At 41.3% G+C, this 21,945-nt stretch overlaps 1 protein-coding gene across 2 annotated transcripts in view; it reads left to right on the forward strand.

Moving 5' to 3' along the window:
- CDH20 (cadherin 20) overlaps window positions 1–21,945 on the forward strand; it is a 204,938-nt gene that overhangs the window by 130,573 nt on the left and 52,420 nt on the right. The window contains exon 1 of one of the 2 annotated variants that reach the window (XM_004745585.3): window positions 6,074–6,408. The exons of the other annotated variant lie outside the window; for it this stretch is intronic. The gene's annotated coding sequence lies outside the window, so the exon portion shown is untranslated. Of the gene's footprint in view, window positions 1–6,073; window positions 6,409–21,945 lie in introns of those variants that run through there. 2 annotated transcript variants of the gene reach the window in all.

Here is a 21,945-nt window from a genome sequence, read left to right on the forward strand (position 1 = left end):
GCACATGCCAGGTCCACACTCCCGGGAAAGAAAAGCTATATGGCCCATCTTGACTCAAGATGTCTACCCTGTGCCAAACAGTTTCAGCCTGGAAGAGGGACACAGTCTTTTGCTATGCACAAGGCCACAGGAGGGTCCCAGGCTTTGGGACCCAGGGGAGGTTCTTAAACAAAACAGACATAGGCTATATAGGAACCCCAAAAGGCATTCAGGACAGTCTCTAATAAAAGGCTCCATACGTAATGGTGAGTCTGCCATTGGGAGACATGATTGCTAAGATACTCCCAACAGATTCTACTGTCAGAATTATGTGCAAATAATTTCATTGGAAAATATGTTCCAGATTTTTTCTATATTTGGAGATACTTTTGTGGCATAATTTTCCCTCATCTCCCCTTGAGAATCTGACAATTTCTACAAAGTCACAGTGAAGAAGCACGTTTGCAGTGTTTTGGTCTGTTTTTCCCCCAAAAAAGGTGTCAAGAATAGAGCGTCCTTTTGACAGGCCAGGTAGAACTTTACATCTCATCTACAAGTGTCCATTTTCTGCTATCCACCAAATAGAGGATGTGCAACTTCAATATCTTTTTTTTTTTTTAAGATTTTATTTATTTATTTGACAGGCAGAGATTACAAGTAGGCTGAGAGGCAGGCAGAGAGAGAGGAGGAAGCAGGCTCCCCGCTGAGCAGAGAGCACGATGCGGGGCTTGATCCCAGGACCCTGAGATCTTGACCTGAGCTGAAGGCAGAGGCTTTAACCCACTGAGCCACCCAGGCGCCCCGCAACTTCAATATCTTTAGGGAAATCATCACTCAGACTAGTAAGTAATATGAAACCCCATGTTGGGCAGATTAATTCCCCCCCTCCAAAAAACCTCAGGAAAAGATGCAAACAACTTTGAGAAAAGGCTTTATAGTTTACACCACAGGAGTGCTGTCTCTTCTGCTTTTGGAAAGAATTAAACTTTTACTGAGCACCTGTTTTATTTCACACACTCACTAAGCTTTGCATGTTGCAGACGGAAGATGATTTAACCCTTAGGGCAACCCTGCAACTCTATAGATTCGAAAAACTCTCTGAACCTCAGAAAGATGAAATAATTTGGGGGGAAAAATCACAGTGAAAAATGTAAACCTGGGGGTGCCTGGGGGGCTCAGTGGGTTAAGCCGCTGCCTTCGGCTCAGGTCATGATCTCAGGGTCCTGGGATCGAGTCCCGCATCGGGCTCTCTGCTCCGCAGGGAACCTGCTTCCTCCTCTCTCTCTGCCTGCCTCTCTGCCTACTTGTGATCTCTGTCTGTCAAATAAATAAATAAAAAATCTTAAAAAAAAAAAATGTAAACCTGATTCTGCCTGATCCTACAGCCCACAGTGTTTCTCCCACTAGTACTAATAGCCAGTATTTGTTGAGGACTTACAGTGTGCCAAGGCCTTTCCCTTACTTCACTTACAATGACTTAGGCAGTAGATGGATCAACTTGCCACCATCAGCTCCGTTTTGGACACGTGGACGGGGAAACACAAAGAGGTTCAGTGTTTGCCCAGATTCATACAGCCTGTCAACGGCGGGGCAGAGACCAGCACGCAGGTGATCCAGCTGCACACCACATCCAGCTGCCTTCTCTGGAGAATCCGATCCATAGATGGCACGTGGCCCTTCTTACTGATTGCTCTCATTATTAAGTCGATATGCCTTAACTGCGTCTGTGAGAGTAGCCATGATTCCATCACAAGTTCAAAGTAAAACAGAGCTAAAATTGCATAGCTCCCCTTTTCACCGCGTGCGTGGAGGATGGAAAGGACAATGTTGGTAACCAGGATTCTCCAATCCTTGTTCCACCCTCAAACTGCTCTTTTTCCTTACAATCCCTAAAGATTCAAGACATGCTAAAGGTGTTACAGGTGAGGGAAATCTCTTCACTTCTTGGGCAAGAGGTGCGTGTGCGTGCACATCCGTATGTGCGCGCGCACGTGTGTCTGTGTGTGTCTGTGTGTGTGTGTGTGTGTGTGTGTGTGTGTGTGTTTGGGCAGGAGGAGAGCACAGTATTAAAGACTATTGGTGACTCTCTTCTGAGAACGTTCTTTTCCTTGCCTCTCCTTTTAAAGATAAGCATATGTGGTGTCTCTGCCAGGAGAGCTTAATGGACTGCATTCCTCTAGCAGCTTTTTTTTCCCCTGCTTGCTCCATAAAAAGTCTTCCAATTTCAAATCAGTACAGTGCAAGTGGCTTAGATAATGTACTGTCATCCGTACCTCATACATCGTGTCCAGGGGCCTCGCCTTACAGTAAGCATCACTTCAATTGCAGTGAGCTGGCCGGAAGCCATGACCTATGGTGGCCCCAGTGGCCATTTATGGTAAACTATAGCTTCTGGGTGATGCTAATGAAGTTCTTCAAGAAGCCACATTTGCATGACTTCACATTTTACCGTGTCTCCTTTAAAACTGCTAATAAGAGGCTGGCAAACGTGCTCTTTATTATTAATGTGGTAGTCCATTTTCTTCATCTCTCTGTGCAGGGGAAACCACTTCCATGCATCATGCTACAGCGTGTCCCTTCAGAACCACCAAAAATCAAACACCTCCCGCCAAAAAATCGCAAAAACCTAATGTGGTAACTGCCTCCAAATTTATATGCAAACTGTTTGTGACATTTACAAAACTGGGAAGAAACCGCAATAGCACTGTGCTTCTGGAAAGATGAGGCCAATTTCAGGATCCAATTTTCAAAAGGAAATGCCATGTTTGTTTCGTGTCAGTCTCTGCTTCAGACCAGAGAAAAAAGCCGAACAAAGCAAAAAACCGTTGGTCTGACCGGTTATTTCCAAGCAAAGCAGAGGGCAGATGGAAAGCCATTCAGTTGGCTGTGGCGCCTTGTCTTGTCTACCTCCAGTGGCTTTGGAAGCAGCTGAGCAAAGCTTAACCCCACTGAATGGGGATTCTCATTCTCTTTCTCTCTCGCTCTCTCTGTCTCACACACACACACATACACAGACACACACACACACACACACACACACACAGTTATTTAAACAGCAGTATTTTTAAAAATATAGGCTGGACTGTCACACAGCCAGGTGGCCTGGCTGCATTAACAGTTCTGCCACACAAGGCTGGCTGCCCAGTTTATTGAAGGCCAGACCTCCCAACCTACTGGTAGTGACAACACTGTACAGAGGCATGGGGGCACAGAATACCCTCAGGGCCAATGCAGTCTCATGTTAAGGTGGAAAGATTTCCAGAAGAGAACATGTGCTATTTGTAGATTTGGAATCAAGCTTTGAAGTATAACTATACATATATTTTTCTACACATATATATAGAAAATGAAAATTGCCTCTGCTATTGCATGTTTGCATTTACATTTCCATATGTACGTTATGTCCAGCTACATCCATATATATGGAATTAATGCATAAAAACATGTAGTCACAAACACTACATATATAAACACATACCAAACACATACCAAATCTAGATACAGTGAAAATATCACAAATCATATACAGTTCACAGAGATTCTGATAAAAAGGTGTATAGGAAATATATATATATATATATATAAACGTTTTTAAAGATTTTTTTTAATTATTTATTTGACACAGAGAGAGATATCACAAGTAGGCAGAGAGGCAGGCAGAGAGAGAAGGGGAAGCAGGCTCCCTGTTGAGCAGATAGCCTGATGCGGGGCTTGATCCCAGGAACCTGAGACCATGACCCAAGCCCAAGGCAGAGGCTTAACTCTCTGAGCCACCCAGGTGCCCCCATATCAACTTTTAAATGAATTTCATTCACCTATATTCAGCTTTATTACCAAAGACTTTTTCTCATCGCTCCCTACTGTAAAACAACTTGAGTATTACCTCTGTTGGTCTATACAATGTGCAAAAAGAACACAAGAACCAACCAGTCCCATCTGTGTTGGCTTGCCTCTGCCTACTGTCTGCATATAAGTCCCACTCCCTCCCCTGCCTGCTGCAGTATATGCAGATCGTACAGAGCAGAATGTTCAAGGCGCGTGTGGGGAGAAAACAAGGCTCGGTTAGCTTGATGATTGTGGGGGTCATATCTTATCATCTCTGCACACAATATATCCCATGACTGTTGTCTACAACACGACCGGGCACTAGCTGTATCCAATCTATTTCTACGCTGTATTGTCATTGGTCAAAATGGCCTTGTTCTCCATTCCCTCCATTTTCCAACTGAAAAAGGAAAGGAACTGATAAGCCTGAGCTCAATTTGTTCAGGCAATTATTGCAAAGTTCCTACTGTGAGGAAGGCCCTGCCCGTTGGTGCGGAATGACACGCAGCCATCCAGGGTCCAGACAAAAGGAGTCCCTGCTTTTCACCAAGTGTATTCAGCCATGTATAGACAGATTGGCTGAGATGCCTGCCCATTCACATCTTAATGGGAAAAAGAGAGAGACAAGAACCTAGGGGAGGTAAAGGAGAATGAAAGATTATCAAGTGATACCAGACAACAAAAACGTGAACTTGGCAAAGAGGAAGAAAGGAAACTATTTTGACCACAGGATAGTAAATCACTGATAAAGTGTGGATATATACGTTTTAGTACTATCCAGCTAAAACAATGCTTTTATCCCAGATAAAAGGTTCTCTAATGATACTGAAATATGAAACTGAAGAAAGTTACACTTGGAGGTTGGATTATATGACTCTCGTCTCTACTATTCTCCCTCTGTCTCTCTCTCTCTTTTTTTTCCCTCTCCCTCTCTCTCTCCTGCACATTAATTCAACCCAATGAAACTGTTGGATGAAATACCACCAAGATGTATTCTAAAGTGTAATTCCTCTGAAACAAGTACATAGCTTTATTAGAAAACCAAAGTACCGGTCAAAAGGTGAAAAAAATAGATTATATTATGATGAAAAAGAGGTCATTTAAGAAAAGGCTGAAATAGCACTTCTTTTTGAAATGGCATATGGAGGCTTTTATAACACTGATAAAAGGGTGACATTTTTTTTTCCGTATTTGTCCTTATTCTCTGCTTATGAACGGAAAGAAAATGTTTGACGATAAGGTCACTTCAAATTCTAGGCCACGGCACATGTTCTTCTCTGGAGAAGAACGCCCTCATCTTTCCCCTTTTCAACTACGTCTAGTGATAATTGTTCTACCCGTCCAACACTCCTGTCTACTAAGAAAAGAGTTGACAAGAAGGAATGTCAGAGTTGCTTCTGTGACATCCCACAAATCATTTTTCCCAGCAAAAGTCACTTATTTCAAAGTTTAAGTAATGAAATGAGCAGGGGGAAATTAAGTTAATTTTAAAATCTGTTATTAGTTGCTTCTCTTTAGTCATAATGGAAATGGGGGGGGGGGGGATTACAGATTCAATAACGTGCATTTTTTCCATTATGGAGATTGGCTAATTCAATGGATGAATCATTAGAGAGAAATCCCTCTGGCCTTACGCAACTCCAAACAGAGGAAAAAAAGGAAAAGTTTAAGACATAAAATATACCATAAAATTGTTGGGAAAAATGAACTACAACCCTCAATGAAATTACCTCGCCTGGCAATTAAGAGCCCGTTTGTTGGAGCATTAAGAGCCTCAGGCAAACTAAACAAACCCATTCCTGGCTGCCGGTAATGACAGATTTCTTAGGGAGTATTATTTAATTAACAATAATTTGAAAGAGCAGCTCAGCTGAGACACTGCATGTACTTACTGGAAACACTGAGCAATGGTAGTGGAAAAGACATGCAATTTGTTCGCCTTCCCATTATCTTTCGTTTCTGAAGTAAGTAAGCAGCTGATCAGTATTTGCCACCAGATATTTTCAGCTGTCTGTGAGGCCAACATGTCCAAAGAACTTGAGCTCTTACTGTACCAGGCTGCTAATAGTCCTCTACCGTTTGATTCTGTTAAGAAATCCCCCAGGGCCTCCAGTGCTCAGGGACAGCATTCTTTGTCCTTCCCCCTTCTAGACAAGGGCAACTGTCAGCCCCCCTCCCCTGTGTACGCCAGGCTCCCTCCCACCCCCATACATCACTTGCTGCTAATCACCTAACATAAGTGATGCCTTTTGTTCTCCTTCCCTTCCCAAGTAGCTTTAGGTTGCATCAGCAACTCGGTGGCTGGCTGGGCCTTATTCCCCCAAGAGACGCCTTCCGACCCCAAGGCACTGGCAGAGGGGGAAAGAAAGCTTTAGCCGGGAGCAGGCTTCTCCTCTCAAAGTTACTGGACTAAATTCCCTACCTCCAGCAGCCTCCTCTAGAGCTGATTATAATTTAAAGACCAATTTCAAACCGGCAGAGGGAGGACCACTCTCAGTTGTTCTGACATACCGTGGGAGCTGGCAGCATGAAGTGAACTCCACAAGTAAAGTGACAAGCTCAGGAAAATGCAAAAATAGTGCACTACGTGGAAGAAGGAGAAAAGTAAGTTATAAAACTTTTCATGTCATCTGTTATTTCCAGGACATAGCGTCACAAAATCTGGTTTAAAATTGGTCAATGACATGTAACGATTGTCTTGGGAAGTGCAAGTGTTGATTTAGTTCCTGTGGGAGCCAAACAAAGCTACGCTAAGACAGTAATTTTAAATTATTATTGGATGGCTGTTAATTGTACTCACCAGTGTCCATTAAAATTCCTGCCAACAGAAAATCTTTATCTTGACTTGATTTGTGAGAAGCTTAGGAATGAACAGTCAGTGCAGAACATGGTTATTAAGTAAAACAAATTTCTGTTTGTGGCTTCTGAAAAGACAAATCTGAAATCCCAACCAGTTGGCTCATGCTTATGATTGGGAGTAGATTAGGACAGGGTACATGTAGAGCACCAGCATCCAAAGTGGGTTGAGACTGATTGCGGGAGCTAAAGATTTTTTCTTTGATTCTTTTGAGTCCACAGTAGCTTTCGCTCAAATAATATCAAAGACATCTGATTAAACACATCTCCCAGCAGGATTTTATCATAGGGCATGCTTTATTGTGTACAGTATAATCAGACTGATATCATACGGCATCAGCCAGTGAATGCCTTGTTTTGAAACAACTTGTGGAAATAGATTTTTATCCCTTTCTTTAATCCTAATTTGATAATATTAACCAATTCCATTATTTAAATTGACTATTAAGATTGGAATCAGTTTGATTTATCAGAATGTATTTCCCATTAATAAGGCTTTCTTTTTAGCCTCTCCCTTTAACCTTTATTTACTTTTAGTACTTTGAAGAGAAACATTTACAAAATCTTCTTCCCTCATATGGATTAAAGCATGTGGATTGGTTCCCATTAAACTATTCTTAGCCTTACAGTGCAAGAACAAAACCTTGTAGAGTTTATATGCATTTCTTTTAATGACTCTACTATATAGGGAAAAAAATAAAAGGGAATAAAAGACAAAGAAATAATAAATTAAATTTTGCAGAAGATACATAAGAGTATTTCCCATTCCAAAGAAACCCAATTCCTTTACTGACACAGGAAAGAAGTAATACAGGAATTTTAACTGCTAATGCGGTTTCCACTAGTAACTTCGAACATCTCTGTGGCCCTGCCATACGGTATTTAAATATCAGAAAGGGGGAAAGTGCTGGCATAAAAGCAATAGAGACACAGAATTTTTCCAGACAGCAGAGCTAACGATCCTATCTTGCCACAAGTGTTCCCTGAGATTAATCAGCAAGTTATTTAAAAAAAAAAAAAAAAGTTTTTTCCTTTTTTTAACAGATACTTTGCAGCAAGTAAAAGTATAAATAGCTAGTATCAAGCATCATCGCCAACTGACTGCACTTTAAAGAAGGTTCTGTAAATTCAGCATTTCTTCTAGGCAAAAATGAATGAAATGTTGTAAATGCTGTACTATGATGCAAAGTCAGCATTTGAAAATATCACTCATTTACGGGATTTGCAAAAGGCCTTAAGGCCCTTGGTTCCATTCCCACCTTTGACAAACCTACTTGAGTCTGTGCTCCTCACCCCATAGTCTCCTGCCCCTGTTTTGCCCTGTCCAATAAAGGGCAGATTTCTTAATTTCCATAAGCAACTCATCCCAGTTTATAAGTTTCACTGTCTGGAATCATCATTTAAATCTCTTCCTCTACTGATTAAGGCCATGGTCCTTGCACCTGGTTCCTAGGAGATGTCGATCTTCAGTGAAGATGAATTTTTTTAAATTTGTTGCCATCATCAAGCTACACCTAGACTTTTTCTCCTCTAGCCTGAAAGATACCATCTCCTGGGGCATGTGGCTGGCTTAGTCGGCAGAGCATAAGACTCTTGATCTCAGGGTTGTGAGTTCAAGCCCCACATTGAACGTAGAGATTACTTAAAAATAAGAAAAAAAAAAAAAACTTTAAGAGGCGCCTGGGTGCCTCAGTCAGCTAAGCACCTGTCTTCAGCTCAGGTCATGATCTCAGGGTCCTGGAATCAAGCCTCGCAACAGGCTTCCTGCTCAGCAGCGAGCCTGCTTCTCCCTCTACCTCTCACCGGGGCACTCTCTTTCTCTTTCTCAAATAACCTTTTTTTAAAAAAAATGTTTTTAAAAAAGTTTCCTTTCCTTGGACACTGTAGGTTTCATCTTTAGAGCCTTGAGGACTCCTCTGAACCTGCTGCAAGCTCCCACCCTCATTCTGCAGCCCCCTTTGGGCTGCAGCTCTCAAGAACTGAGAGGGTTCTGGTGAGGAACACGGTCCCGCCTGGCAGACCCTCAGGCCTGCTCTGTTAATATTGCTATACAAGTACCACAGTTCTCACCAAAATGAGAATGTCATATTGCGGAATCGTTCTCTCTTTGTTTCATTTCATTCTATTCCAAGTTTTATCATAATTCCTGCTTGGTACTGACACTACTAATTCTGAAGACATGGGGGTGATAGTCGCTGCCCTCAGAGAATTTACAGGCTAGTGGGGAAAGCAGACCGTGTGGGCTGGCCAGTGTAATGGAAAGAGTGGCATGGCGGCACAGGAGACGGGCCTTATAACTAACAGATGCTTCCTGGAAGAGAGGTTGCCAAGCAAAGGGCCTGGAAAAAGCATTCTGTTTGAACAAAAGCATGAAGGTGTTAAAATATAGGGTCTATAGTTTATTATAATGGACCCAAAAAATGTGAGAGGAGAAGAGGACAGAAAATGAGGCTGGAAGGGTAGGCAGGAGCCGGTTCATGTAAGTCCCAGCATAACCTTGTCAAGGAGCCCAAATTTTATCAGTTAGGAAATGAGGAGCGAAGCTGCTGAGAGACCTTTCAGCAGGTGAGTGACCTGGTAAGATCTCTCTGGCTGACAAGAGAACAGATTAGAACAGGGACACTACTTAGGAGGCAGCTACTTCGGTGAAGGTGTGGAAGTTACTGGAGACAGAAGGAATCCTACATTAACTTCTGGATTCCTACTTTGATGGGTGGAAGTGCCATCTATCTATGGTGAGAGTAAGAAGAGCAAGAGACCCAACAGAGAAAACAAGTAGGAGACAAACTGGGAAGAAATGATATCCATTATGACCCACCAACCTTACATTTGTTCAATGAGCTCTTATTTCTAGGTATCACTAGATTTTATTTTATTTGTTACTGCTCTGCTTTTATTTTAATGCTTCATCAAAGAGCCCCATGTTTAAAGTCAAGCCACATTCTTTCCCACCATCACTTTACTTTGTTCCACTTTGGTAAAATCTCAATGCTTAGTGATCATGACTTTAGCTATCTTTTAAATATGAATATTAAACACCTGATACAGAACTCACCCCTTTAAAAATACTTCTTGTCATTGCACTAAGGTTGAAAATGATCCATTGATAACAATTCCCCAGTCATTCAGTAATAAGAGTCAGAACCGTATTTCTTGATTTGTTATGCCTGAGCAGGTGTAATCAAAAGTTGCGCAGGTATCGCTTAAATAGATACACCTACCCTTTACATACACCCCTCTCAGTCGCAGCATATATGGAAATCGGGCCATTCATACAGAAGTTCCTCTCTATATATGTTTGGGTTTTTTTTTTTAATCAAAGAATGCCTATCCCCCACCCCCACCCCCAAATCCCCTTCCAAATACAAAAACTTGCCTTTGCTTATCTGAGATTACAGAAGTTCTTCCACACTGAACTCAGTGGCTCTGGGTTAGCCTGAGTGATGGGCCAGGTGTAGCTAAGTGTATTTTCTAATGATGGTCACAATAATATGTGCCATCTCACAGGCTCTCCTGGAGCCTTGCCACTCTCCTTCAAGAGTCTAAGTTCCTTCCCTGGAGTATGTGGACTTGGAAGTGGCTCATCACCAACAGAATACAGCAGAAGCGCAGCCTGAGAGGGTTCTGCAGTTGGGTCAGAAAAGCTAATGCATCGTCTGCTTTGAGAATGGACATGTTCACCTGGGAGGCCTGACCACATACATGGTCCAAATGCTCTCATGGAAGCCACCATGCTGAGGAAGCCCAAAGTAGTCCATGTGGGAATTGCATGTAAATGTACTAAATGAGACTACGTGAAGGGACAGAGACACCCCAGAGGGCTCCAGTGGCCCCAGACCCCTGCCATCCCAGTCCAGGCACCATCTGACTGCAGATGCCTAAGAAACCCCAGGCCAGAATCAACCAGCCAAACACATCCAAATTCCTAACCCACAGAAACCACAAAAATTAATAAAATAATTGCTGTTTTAAGCTACTACATTTTGAGGTGATTTGTTTCGTAGCAATAGCTAGCCAGAAAACAGGAATTAGCGCCAAAGTGATCAGTACAAGGTCAAATGATAGAGGATCAGTAGAAATCTGGATTAATATTGGGTTTTGCTACGCTAAGAATATAATAATAAAAATAAATAGATTTAAATTCAAATAAAATGTCTCAATATTATTTCCTTAGGATCAATTACATATTTATTTTAAAGACATGACACATATTGCAAAATGCTTTCAAGAAAGTTTTGTCAACCTGTATTTCTAGCCAAAGTATATGAAAATGTCTAGTTCTCCACATTCTCCGCAACATGAGTTAGCTTATTTTTCAATGTTTTCCAATTTAATAGGCTAGAAATAACTCATTTTCTTCAGCTAATTGCAAAAGTAAAATGATTATCATATATTTTAGGTCAATTTATTTCCTCTCCTATGAATTTCTCTCATTGTCATTTGATCATTTTTTTTTAAGATTTTATTTATTTATTTGACAGAGAGAGAGATCACAAGTCAACAGAGAGGCAGGCAAAGAGAGAGAAAGGGAAGCAGGTTCCCGCTGAGCAGAGAGAGGCTGATGCAGGGCTCAATCCCAGAACCCTGGGATCACGACCACTGAGCCACCCAGGCACCCCGATCATCATTTTTAACAATGAGCATAAAGACTCTTTAACATGGTAAGGGTAGTAAGTCTGTTTTCTCATGCATGTTGCCTGATTTTTATACTAAAAATGTACCAATTTGTAGTAATTATTTGCTTCAATCTATTAATATCATCCCCTTTATTACTTTTGGATGATACTTTGGGAAGGCTTCTTCAACCCAGTATTGATAAAAACAATATTCACCTACATCTTCTCTTGGTATTTTTTTGTTTTTTCATATGTTCTACTAACCTGCATAGTTTGATCTTTCGCATTTGACTCTCCAGTGAAAGGAAGAGTGGACGGTAGCTGGTGAAGGACAGGAGATAGCTTTTCCAACTACAGTTAACCAATTTACTAAGGAAGTCTGCCTTGCCAAATATATAATATAGATTAAGATGGAGTTTAGTAAAGAGGATACAGAAATAAAAGGAAAAAGGAGAGGAAGCCAGGGCCTACCAATTTCACCTTGAAAAAGCTTCAGAACTTCTCGTGCCTAGAAGAGCAGAGTTCTGAAAAATCCTTTACTAAAGGATTTCCACTTCCTTGATCTAAACACAATCAAAAGGTGCCAGAAATATAACAGTTGGAATTTCAGGTTGGGAGAAGAAAGGTATTAATACATACGTGCTAATAATGTAAATACTAGTAACTGTGATTGTTATAAGATACATTTGGATCTCAGAAACACTTAAAATTTTTTTATAAGTCCTAAAAAATACAAAATACATTCATTAGGTCTGTTTGGAGGGTCTCTTTTCTATTTAATTCTTCAATATTTATTTTGTTTATTTTAAAATGCTTTTAAAATTTTAATCAGTTTTTATTTTATTAAAAGTAAAGTATTTGCATTGGTCAAAAACAAAATAAAATAAGACAGTACTGGAAAGCTTATAATTTAAAAAAAAAAAAAAAAAAAGCAGTTCCTTGCCCCACCCCAAAACTCAACTCCTAAAGGCAACCCCAGAAGTTCTTTCTTCAGGTACTTGCCCCTATATTTCTAAGTAATATGTTAACACTATTGTGTATTCCTGGAATATTTATTTAATTTTTTAAAAGATTTTATTTATTTATTTGAGAGAGAGAGAACACAGAGGAAGAGGGAAAGGGAGAACCAGACTCCCTGCTGAGTGGAAAGCCCCACGCAGGGCTCTATCCCAGGTAGGACCCAGAGATCATGACCTGAGCTGAAAGCAGACACTTAACCGTCTGAGCCACCCAGGCCCCCCATGAAATATCTATTTTAGATGATTGAAGTTGACTTCCCAGTAGGATAGTTGAGGATTTAGTCCTCTTTAAATATACTTCCACTCATTCTCCCCTCTCTCACCCTCTCAACATAGTTCTATTTCAATTTTCACTAAATTAGTCAAAATTTATGAATGAATGTTGTTTCCTATCAAGCAAAGTTGTACATTAAGATTCTAATTCCTGTTTTCTAGAACAGCTTTGTTTTTCTGGATTAACAACTGCCTAGTATTTTCTTTTCTCCTCTTCTTTATGCATGTGTCACTATTATTTTTTTCAAGTGTTCAAAATATCTGTTTCATGGTTATTGGTAATTTTTCCAAAACCTGTAAGAATTTCTCAAGCCCTTTCATATTAGTTTCATTTCTTTCCCTGGTACCCTCCCTCCCCTAGTCTCACTTCTGTGTCAGGCCTAGTATATAATTGTTATCCTAGGGCTTTTCCTCACTAGTCTTCTATGTTGGATCTCCTTTCTCTAAGATCCCGTGTCTTTTTCTTAGTTTTCTCTATCATTTTGCTAAAATACATGACATTTCTCAATGATAATACCGAGTTCTAGAAGACAGTGGAGCAATTATCATCACAGACTTCTATTCATAACCAAACGACAGAATAAAAACATTTTAAAGGAAATGTAAATATAGCCATATGGTGAAGACTGGACCAATAGAGAGTCTAAGTTCAATAAAAAAGGGACAGGTAGAGAATGACCTTGAAAACAATTCTAGAAAAAGACACGCTCATATCAGCCCCTTTCCCCAGAATTAAAGAGATAAAAAGCTAAACCACCAGAGATAACTTTGTGGTCATTTCCCTTTAACTAGAGAACTAAAAAATATCCCCGAATTTTAGAGCACTATAATTTTTCAAATGCCAAATCCCTCATCAGGTTTCCCAGCATCTCTACAAAGGATTCCTTAACTTCATATTACAACAAATGATGCCAAGGTCTAGAGCACTTCTGACTTATCAGGGTTCATTTTATTCGCTGTCTAAGAACAAAACTATAACGTGTAAAAATTCATTGTTTTCTGGACTTTTTTGCCTTTATATTGTCTGATTATACATGCTTCTTAATACCTTGGTGGTAAAAACGGATATTAAGAATGAAAAAATATTAAATAAAATTAAAAGACTGAAGGCAGAAAGAATAATAATATCAAAGTGTTAAATACTTTTTACAGCTTAAAAACACATCAGCGGGTGCCTGGGTGGCTCAGTCACTTCAGTGTCTGCCTTTGGTTCAGGTCAAGACCCCAGGGTCCTGGGATTAAGTCCTGCATTGGGCTCCCACTCAGCAGAGAGTCGGCTTCTGCCTCTGCACCTCCCCCCACTCATGATCTCTGTCTCTCTCTCTCTTCATCTCTCTTAAATAAATAAATAAAATCTTTAAAGAAATAAAATAAATAAAAATACATCAGGACTCAGTTAATATTTACTAAACACCAGAGATGTGTCAACTGCTATACTAGGTATCCAGTTTAGGGATAAAAGACACTATCTGCGTCTTCAAGGAGCTTATAATATGGGGAAGAGAGAGACAAGTAAATAACTGTAATACCAAGTAATGAAGAGCCAACGGGAAATGCATGAGGCACTCTGAGGAGAGAGAAGAGATGGGAAACACAGAGGAAGTAAAAAAATAAAATAAAACAGAACTTCATCTATAGTAGGTCACGACAGTCTTTGACAACCTTTTAAATCTTTAAGCCCTTTAAAGGAGATATCTGCTCAGTAGGGAGCCTGCTTCCACCTCTCTCTCTGCCTGCCTCTCTGCCTACTTGGGATCTCTCTGTCAAATAAATAAATAAAATCTTTAAAGAAGATATCTGAGCCTCAACAAGGTTAAGCAAACACCCAGCATCACACGTCGAGGGGCAGAGTTAGAAAGAGTCTTAAGCCAAAATGCCCTGAGTCCAAATTATGCATCATTTTCCAAAAGAGAGGTATTTTTGAAAACAGATATTAGAAGACAAACTACAGAAGAAAAAATAAATATCAGTGTGATTTGGGGGGGGTTATTTGTTTTACCAGGAGTTTTTTCTTTTCCTTGAACAGAGTATCCAGTTGTCCTCTATGTATACGCTCCTTACCCATTAGAAAAATGAAAGATAAAAAACGCATGACTCCAATGTGAGAGTGGGTATTGTGTAAAGCGAAAAACATCTGGGAGCTAACAGGTCGAAAAGGTCCCTAGCTGAGCTGAAGCCCCAGAGTCAGCTTCACCAAGTGGGCCACAGAAAGGCACCTGGAGCAGGACCAGCCCGGGGTCAGCAGCAGGGGGCGTGCAGGCAGCCTGTGCTCTGGAAGCAGCCAGAACCACTCTCAGGGAGAGGAAGGAGCTCACATTCTTTATGTCCAAAGCTGCTTTGAAGTTTTGGACTAAAAAGAGAAGGAAAGTTCTTGCCTCTTTAAATAATCAGGCATAGAAGGATGAATTTTTTATCCCTAACTCTAAAACCAAATTTATTACCTTACCTCTAACGAATGCCTCCTCCCAATTTCCAGCTGTAACCTAAGCACAGAACTTTCCTATCATTGGTTCATTAGCCCCTCAACCCCCGTACCCACGTTCCTTCACATGGATTCAGTTTCCCAGTGATGCAAACTCTGCCTCTTCCCCAATCCTCTTCCTACCCCAGGATTCCTGGCTGAAGTCCTCCTTAGGGATTCCCCGGGACTCTAAACAGACTCTCACCAGCTCTCCACCACTCTTTAGTAGCGACACTACTAAACAGTGATGGGACTCGCTCTGGCTGGTTTGCAAGCTCAAAAACCTTTAACCGCTCACTAGAAACAACTACAGATTCAAAACACTTCAAATCCAGCAACATTCAAGCTCCTAGCTACTGTTTTTTGCCTGTTTCCCCTGCGCCAGCTCTCATTACTCTCTCTTTTTTTTTTTAAGATTTTATTTATTTATTTGACAGAGACATAGCGAGGGATGGAACAGACGCTGGCAGAGTGGGAGAGGAAGCAGACTTCCTGCTGAGCAAGGAGCCTGAAGAGGGGCTTGATCCTATGACCCTGGCTGGGATCGTGACCTGAGCCAAAGGCAGACGCTTAATGACTGAGCTTCCCAGGCACCCCCTCACTACTCTCTTGCAGGCCCCATTCTACACCCAAATTCAAGCTCTGCATCCTTCCTCTGCACCTTGGCACTTGCATTTGCTTTCCCTTGGAATACCCTCCTCTCCATCTTTCAAGGTCTAGTTCATAGGCTACCTTAAACTTTTCCTCTCTCACAGAAGTCATTTACCCCTCCCCTGACCTGACCTAGCACTGCTTTCAAGGTTCTGGCAATCCATTTCACAAAAAGACCCGCGTCACAGTCAGTCACATACAAAATGCGTGCTGTAGGGGCGCCTGGGTAGCTCAGTGGGTTAAAGCCTCTGCCTCTGGCTCAGGTCATGATCTCAGGGTCTTGGGATCAAGCCCTGCATCAGGCTCTCTGCTCAGCAGGGAGCCTGCTTCCTCCTCTCTCTCTCTGCCTGCCTCTCTGCCTACTTGTGATCTCCATCTGCCAAATAAATAAATAAAATCTTATTTAAAAAAAAAAACCATGTGCTGTAGTCGCTCCTAAGGCAGAATCCAAGTTCTCCCGCTCGCTCTCCCACCACATTTGCCAAGAGCTATGGTGTCAACACTCACATCATGGCCAGTTTAAGGAGCTGCAGAGAAACATGCAAATCAGCTCTCGGGAGAGCTGGTGGGAGCCGAGGAGCCATCCCAGCACACCATTACTGGTCCGTCTCTGTGTAAAATGGGAAAAGTATACCTTTTCATGGGATTCTTGCGAAGACTAAATGACAAAGTAAAGGTATAGGACTTACCCGGCCTAGCATGAAGTGAACACTCCACGCTAACGCTTCTGCTGTCGCTGCTTCTGCGATTCCTGCCGCTACCACGCTGTCATCACTGCCACCAGCGATGCCATAATGCCTACGCCTACTCCGACTACTACCAGTATTAATGGCAGTATCTCCCCCACTAAACTGTAAACTCCTTGAAGGAGGGAAAGAGAACAATTATTAAGCGCCTACTGTTTTTCAAACACAAGGTTTTAACCATCTGCCAAATACCATGCTAAGAGCTTCATGTATATTTTCTCACTTAATTCTGACAATCACCCTGTGAGAGTCTATAATTATCTCCAGTCTGCAGACGACAAACAGAATGAATGAGTTTAAGTCACTTGCTTAAGACTGCTAAGTTAAGAGGTCCTAGGGCTGAAACTGAAACTCCACTTCATTTGGCTTCACAAACCACTATTGATCAAGCATATTTGATGCTCAAATATTTATCAACTTAATAAGTTGAGTCTTAATTTTAGACAGCTAACTGAGTTTTGCCAAAAACTCTTCTTCCTATGGATTAACCTTTATGGTCCAGGAAGGACTACAGAACTGTCCTGCTTTCCTAAAGGTCTGTGCAAAGGCAAAGTTAAAGAGAAAACTGTAAGTAGCAATTATTTGCAACTTCTTTTGAGGAAGAACTTAAGCCAGAGAATTACTTAATTTAAAACACATGCTTTTTTAAAACGAACAAGCACAAATTTAGTGCAATTATAAATGCCACATAAGACGAGAAATTAGTGAGCATAGGAAACAACTCCGAAAAATCAAAATTGATCATTCTTGTCTAACTGTAGTCAGAGAAATTGCCCATGGACTTAACTGTACTTTCATAAGCTTGATTAAAAGAGAAAACTAGAGGAAGCATAAAGTAGGTCAAAAACTTCCTGACTCCTTTAGGATTAAAACATGTACTAGATACTAAGTGTGCATGAAAAGATGCATAAGAATCTATTTGCCATTCTTGGAAGATATGGAAAGAAAGACAGGGCATCCTCAAATGGAAAAATTAATTACAATGGAAATGAAAGCAAGGAGGACTTGGGCATGAACTCTAGTGAAAAGATTTCTTCAGTAGAAATGCCTGTTTATGACCTGAGCTGAGAGTTTACAGCTAGAGGGTCGGCATATGTGTAGGATGCTGAGGTGGTTTTTATTAAGGGCCTGACCAGGTTTTTCAAAGCCAGGTCCTAATTACGTAACTCACACTTTCTCCCATTTTTTTTGTTCTATTCTTCTCACCCACACATGGACACACACAAACACACACACACCCTCATATAAAACCAGATACTGGCCTAAATTCTTTGGTTCAATCACACTGGGCCTCCCCCTCAGCCACGTCAGCCCCATACTTCCATTTTTGAATTTCTTAAAAGCACTTCCTCTCATAAACTACTTTGGTTGTGGGGAAAGAAAAGGAAAGGAGCAAGTGGTGAGAAAAGGAAGATTTCAGAGATGATAAGAGAGGAGTGAACATTGTAACTGAACTTTTAGGCTCAGAATTTCCAGTTTTTGAAGAACCTGGAGAAGTGGGAATTCACAGAAATATAGGTAAGCAAAATTAGGATAAGCAAAAGCAATGGCCACCTTTTCTACGAAATCTCCATGGAAATTAAATGTGCTTTGGTTTTTCTTCTGCTGCTCAATTTTTTTAAAAAAGGCAATACCATAATTCCTCAATTCTAGACACCATCAATTTATAAACAGCCTCTTTGAGGGGTAGAGAAAGGAAATGTGACCACATTAAATGTACACACTGACTCTAAGCCGTATTCACCGCAGAAAGGCTAACTTGGGGGTTGGAGCAAGTGTCATGAGGCTGGCCAAGCATGGAATAGGGGAGTGGAAGTGAGAGCACAACACAAATCCAAGAAATCCAGTACCTGGACAACCTCCTCCTGCTCTGCCGAGGGTCGGTCGCCTCCCTAAATAGGTAGCTTTGCGTAGGCTGGTACGTAGGTGGCCACAAAAGAAAGATGAAGTTTCTACTCACTCAATGACTGGCTGCCCAGGAGGAAACCGAAGACGACACATCTGCAGTAAATGAAAAAGACTTCAGGTCAGAGAAGTGTCTCATCTTCCAGCATTCAAAACCACAGTACACACCCTTTCCAAAACACACTCCCAGGGGCGGAGTCTGGTCAGCAGTACAGCCACACACATCCAGGTTAAGAAATGCTGCAAGTCCATTCACAGAAGCAATGAAAATATTTTCTTTATAGGATTCCACAATAGGTATCTTCTTGTTTGTGAAATATACATATTCAAAGATATCCCTATCACATGAACTTTTCTCTCCAATTTATACCACAACCACCTGCTCTGTTCTCTCTGGGTTCTATACTCTGTACTGAGAGCTGCGACTCGTAAGTGTGCTTACTCGTAGTTCTCAGATGAGACCCCTGAATGAGAGGCAGGATAGCATGATGGCCCTGAGATGCGTTTCTGACTGAATGCCACTACGCGTCCCAGTACGCAGTCTCATCTCACCACCATATCTAGGATCTTCGCAAGGTTTCTTTTCTCTTTTTAAGTACATCTTTAAGGCTCTTTCTAGAAGTAAAAGTGATAAGAAGTTTGGCAACCCAAAACCACAACACCACTGTCTATATTTACCTCTTAAAGACATGAGGTCGTATCAAAAAATGAAAACACTTTCTTCCCTCCAGAGGGGGAGTCAGCAGCAGAGGCAGCGGACTTTCTGCTTCTAGAGAGATGTCATTTGAGCTTTACTGAGCAATACTTCCATTAACCATGAAAAGCTCAGGAAAATTGGAATAATGAAGAAAAGAAATAAGAGGGAGACCGTAAAAGCCCAGTTCATTTCAAGGAGAAAGCAGTAACATTCCCTTCCCCCTACATTTTAAATATCACAACGAATTTAAGTAATGAAATAAACAATTCACCAAGAGCACACTTTATCTACAACTTTAATTTCTTCCTACTGTGTTCATTACCAAGCTGTTTGCTTTCTTCAGGCAGGATGGGGAAAAAACTTTTAAAAGACTCATTTAACACAGAAGTCAATTTCCACTAATGTATTCTTTGTGTGGCATATGTGGTCTTCCAAAGCAGATCTATACATACAAATATACATATATTAGCCTCTTCCTTTACAAGAACAGCAGAAATTAGCCCACCTTCCAACAGATCATCGCCACTATTATCCCACAGGAAAAACATGAACATGAGAACCATATTTTTTGTAAGAATTGAAAACCGGTTAGTATTTCTGATAGAACTGACATTCTTTCACTTGTATAAACAGCTCTAATTGTGAAAAGAATAACATAACTTTTGTAAGACCCAGATTTTATTTTCTGAAAAGTTAGGCAGGGAGTATTTTTCATGCATTCTGCCCAGAGGAGGCAAGAATAAAGTGCTTTCCGCCAACTGTAGCTATCAAGTCATTTAACACAAAGAGTTTACAGGTGCTGCGCGCTTTGGTATTTGATGTCTGGAAGGGGGAATATGAGAGGCACACCCAGACCACCCGAGCTTTCACAGGATCACCAAGGACTCCACAGGTCCTAAATGTCCAGAAGCTGCTCTGGTATGTGTTCAGCGAAAGGGAAGAACATGAGGACCTTGCACTCGTGTGCAGGAGGCCAAAGTGGGCAGGAGAGACAGATGAAAGCTCAGGCAGCTGCACCACCTACAAAATATTCATCACAAAGATTCCAAAGAACACCTTTTTTTCTCAAGCTCTTCAGATCACACCGAGGTAAAGACAGGAACTTTTAATTGGCAAGAATGCATGTCTAGTTTATAAGAGATGAGAGAACATAAGGGACAGTATTTAAAATCCCCCCAAATTTCCTCAAATCTCATTCTGCCCAGAAATTGAGCATACAAGCAGGAAAGGGGACATCTGCACACTCCCGCACACAAACATGCCTGCACCTGCGCACCTAGAATCCGAAAGCAAGATTCTAAAACCAGCTAGAGAAAATACAAAATAGTCAAAATAATACTTAGGCGGGGCACCTGGGTGGCTCAGTCAATTAAGCATCTGCCTTCAGCGCAGGTCATGATCCCAGAGTCTTGGGATTGAGCCCCGCATCGGGGAGTCTGCTTCTCCTTCTACCCTTCACCCTGCTCATGCTCCCTTCTCACTCTCTCTCTAATAAATAAGTAAAATCTTTAAAAAAGTGCTTAGGCAAAATGTGCACATGTGAAACAGACATAAAAGGAAATATATTAAAGTATATACATTGAGTTCTAGCTTTAATAAATGCAACCCCGAAAAAGAATTTTTCTCTACAGAGTTTTCTAACAGCTAATCCTTCATTAAGTTCCTTTATATGGAAAAAAAATAATTGTGGTTATTACAGAATTAGGCTAGGCCACAATCTAATACCCCACAGTACTTATCCCAAATGTAGAAATCTGTGAAATAATATATATACATTAAGCCCTTTCAGAATGTTGGTTCAAAAAGTGCCCACGAGATATGGTTCAGGCTTAGCTTCACCATTTCTTTTTTTTTTTTTTTTAAGATTTTTAAAAAATTTTATTTATTTGACAGAGGTCACAACTAAGCAGAGAGGCAGGGAGAGAGAGGGGGAGAAGCAGGCTCCCTGCTGAGCAGAGAGCCCGATGTGGGGCTCTATCTCGGAACCCTGGGGTCATGACCTGAGCTGAAGGCAGAGGCTTTAACCCACTGAGCCACCCAGGCACCCCAGCTTCACCATTTCTAACACAACCCAGGCAAGCTCTCCTTGGGTGGTTGCTCTAACGTCAGCTGGCTGGCACCTCAGTCATTTACAGAGTACATTCACCCTCGTAATCCTGGCGGAGAGATCCTCAGATAGTCCTGTGAAGTAGGCAGGCGAATTTTCCTTCCCTACTTACCTGGAGGAACCGAAGTTTATAGAATGAACAAGTAAGAGGTAATGAAAATAGAACCAGGGGGACAAACTGTGGAATACGCAGCCTAGCGCTCTCTGGGGAGTTATAGATGGCTTTGTGTCTTGCAACACATGGAATATTCCCCTTATGACCATCCATCACAGTATTCTGGTGACAGCTTCGGGGGTCATGCCCTTTAGTCCACCTTCTAAGTCCCGAAAACAGCATAGCTATTTCTCACCAACCTTTTTCATTAACCCATCTCCCTGGGTTAAGCCTCCTTTCAAAACATCTCTTCTTAGACCAGCATCAAAGAAACATGAGCTGGGTTTCTGTCCATCAGTCCAAAGAGGAAAACTGCTAATACTTGGTAACCAACCTTCTAGCACACCACTGCTCTTCATTAACAAACACGTCACCTTAAATAAGGCATACCTAGCTTGCTTTTATTTAACAGTCAAGCTGAGTTTAAGAGCTAGAACGTGAGGCACAGCCTCCCCTCAGGTTACAGAAATTCTACAGTCTCCCCCGGCTGGTCCCCTTTATCAGTTCTCACCGAAGTGATTTCTCACACAGAAATGAAATGGCATATTGTGTGAAATGATTATAAGATATCTTTTTTAATTTCTTTGTTCATTTCAATAGTGACTATTTGAGAGAATGCTAAAATGAGTTCTGATGGTGACAGGTAGAAGGTGGTA

The sequence above is a fragment of the Mustela putorius genome, unplaced genomic scaffold (assembly GCF_011764305.1).
Source record: "Mustela putorius furo isolate JIRA1106 unplaced genomic scaffold, ASM1176430v1.1 tig00003858_pilon_pilon_pilon, whole genome shotgun sequence".
NCBI classification, from domain to species: Eukaryota; Metazoa; Chordata; class Mammalia; order Carnivora; family Mustelidae; genus Mustela; species Mustela putorius.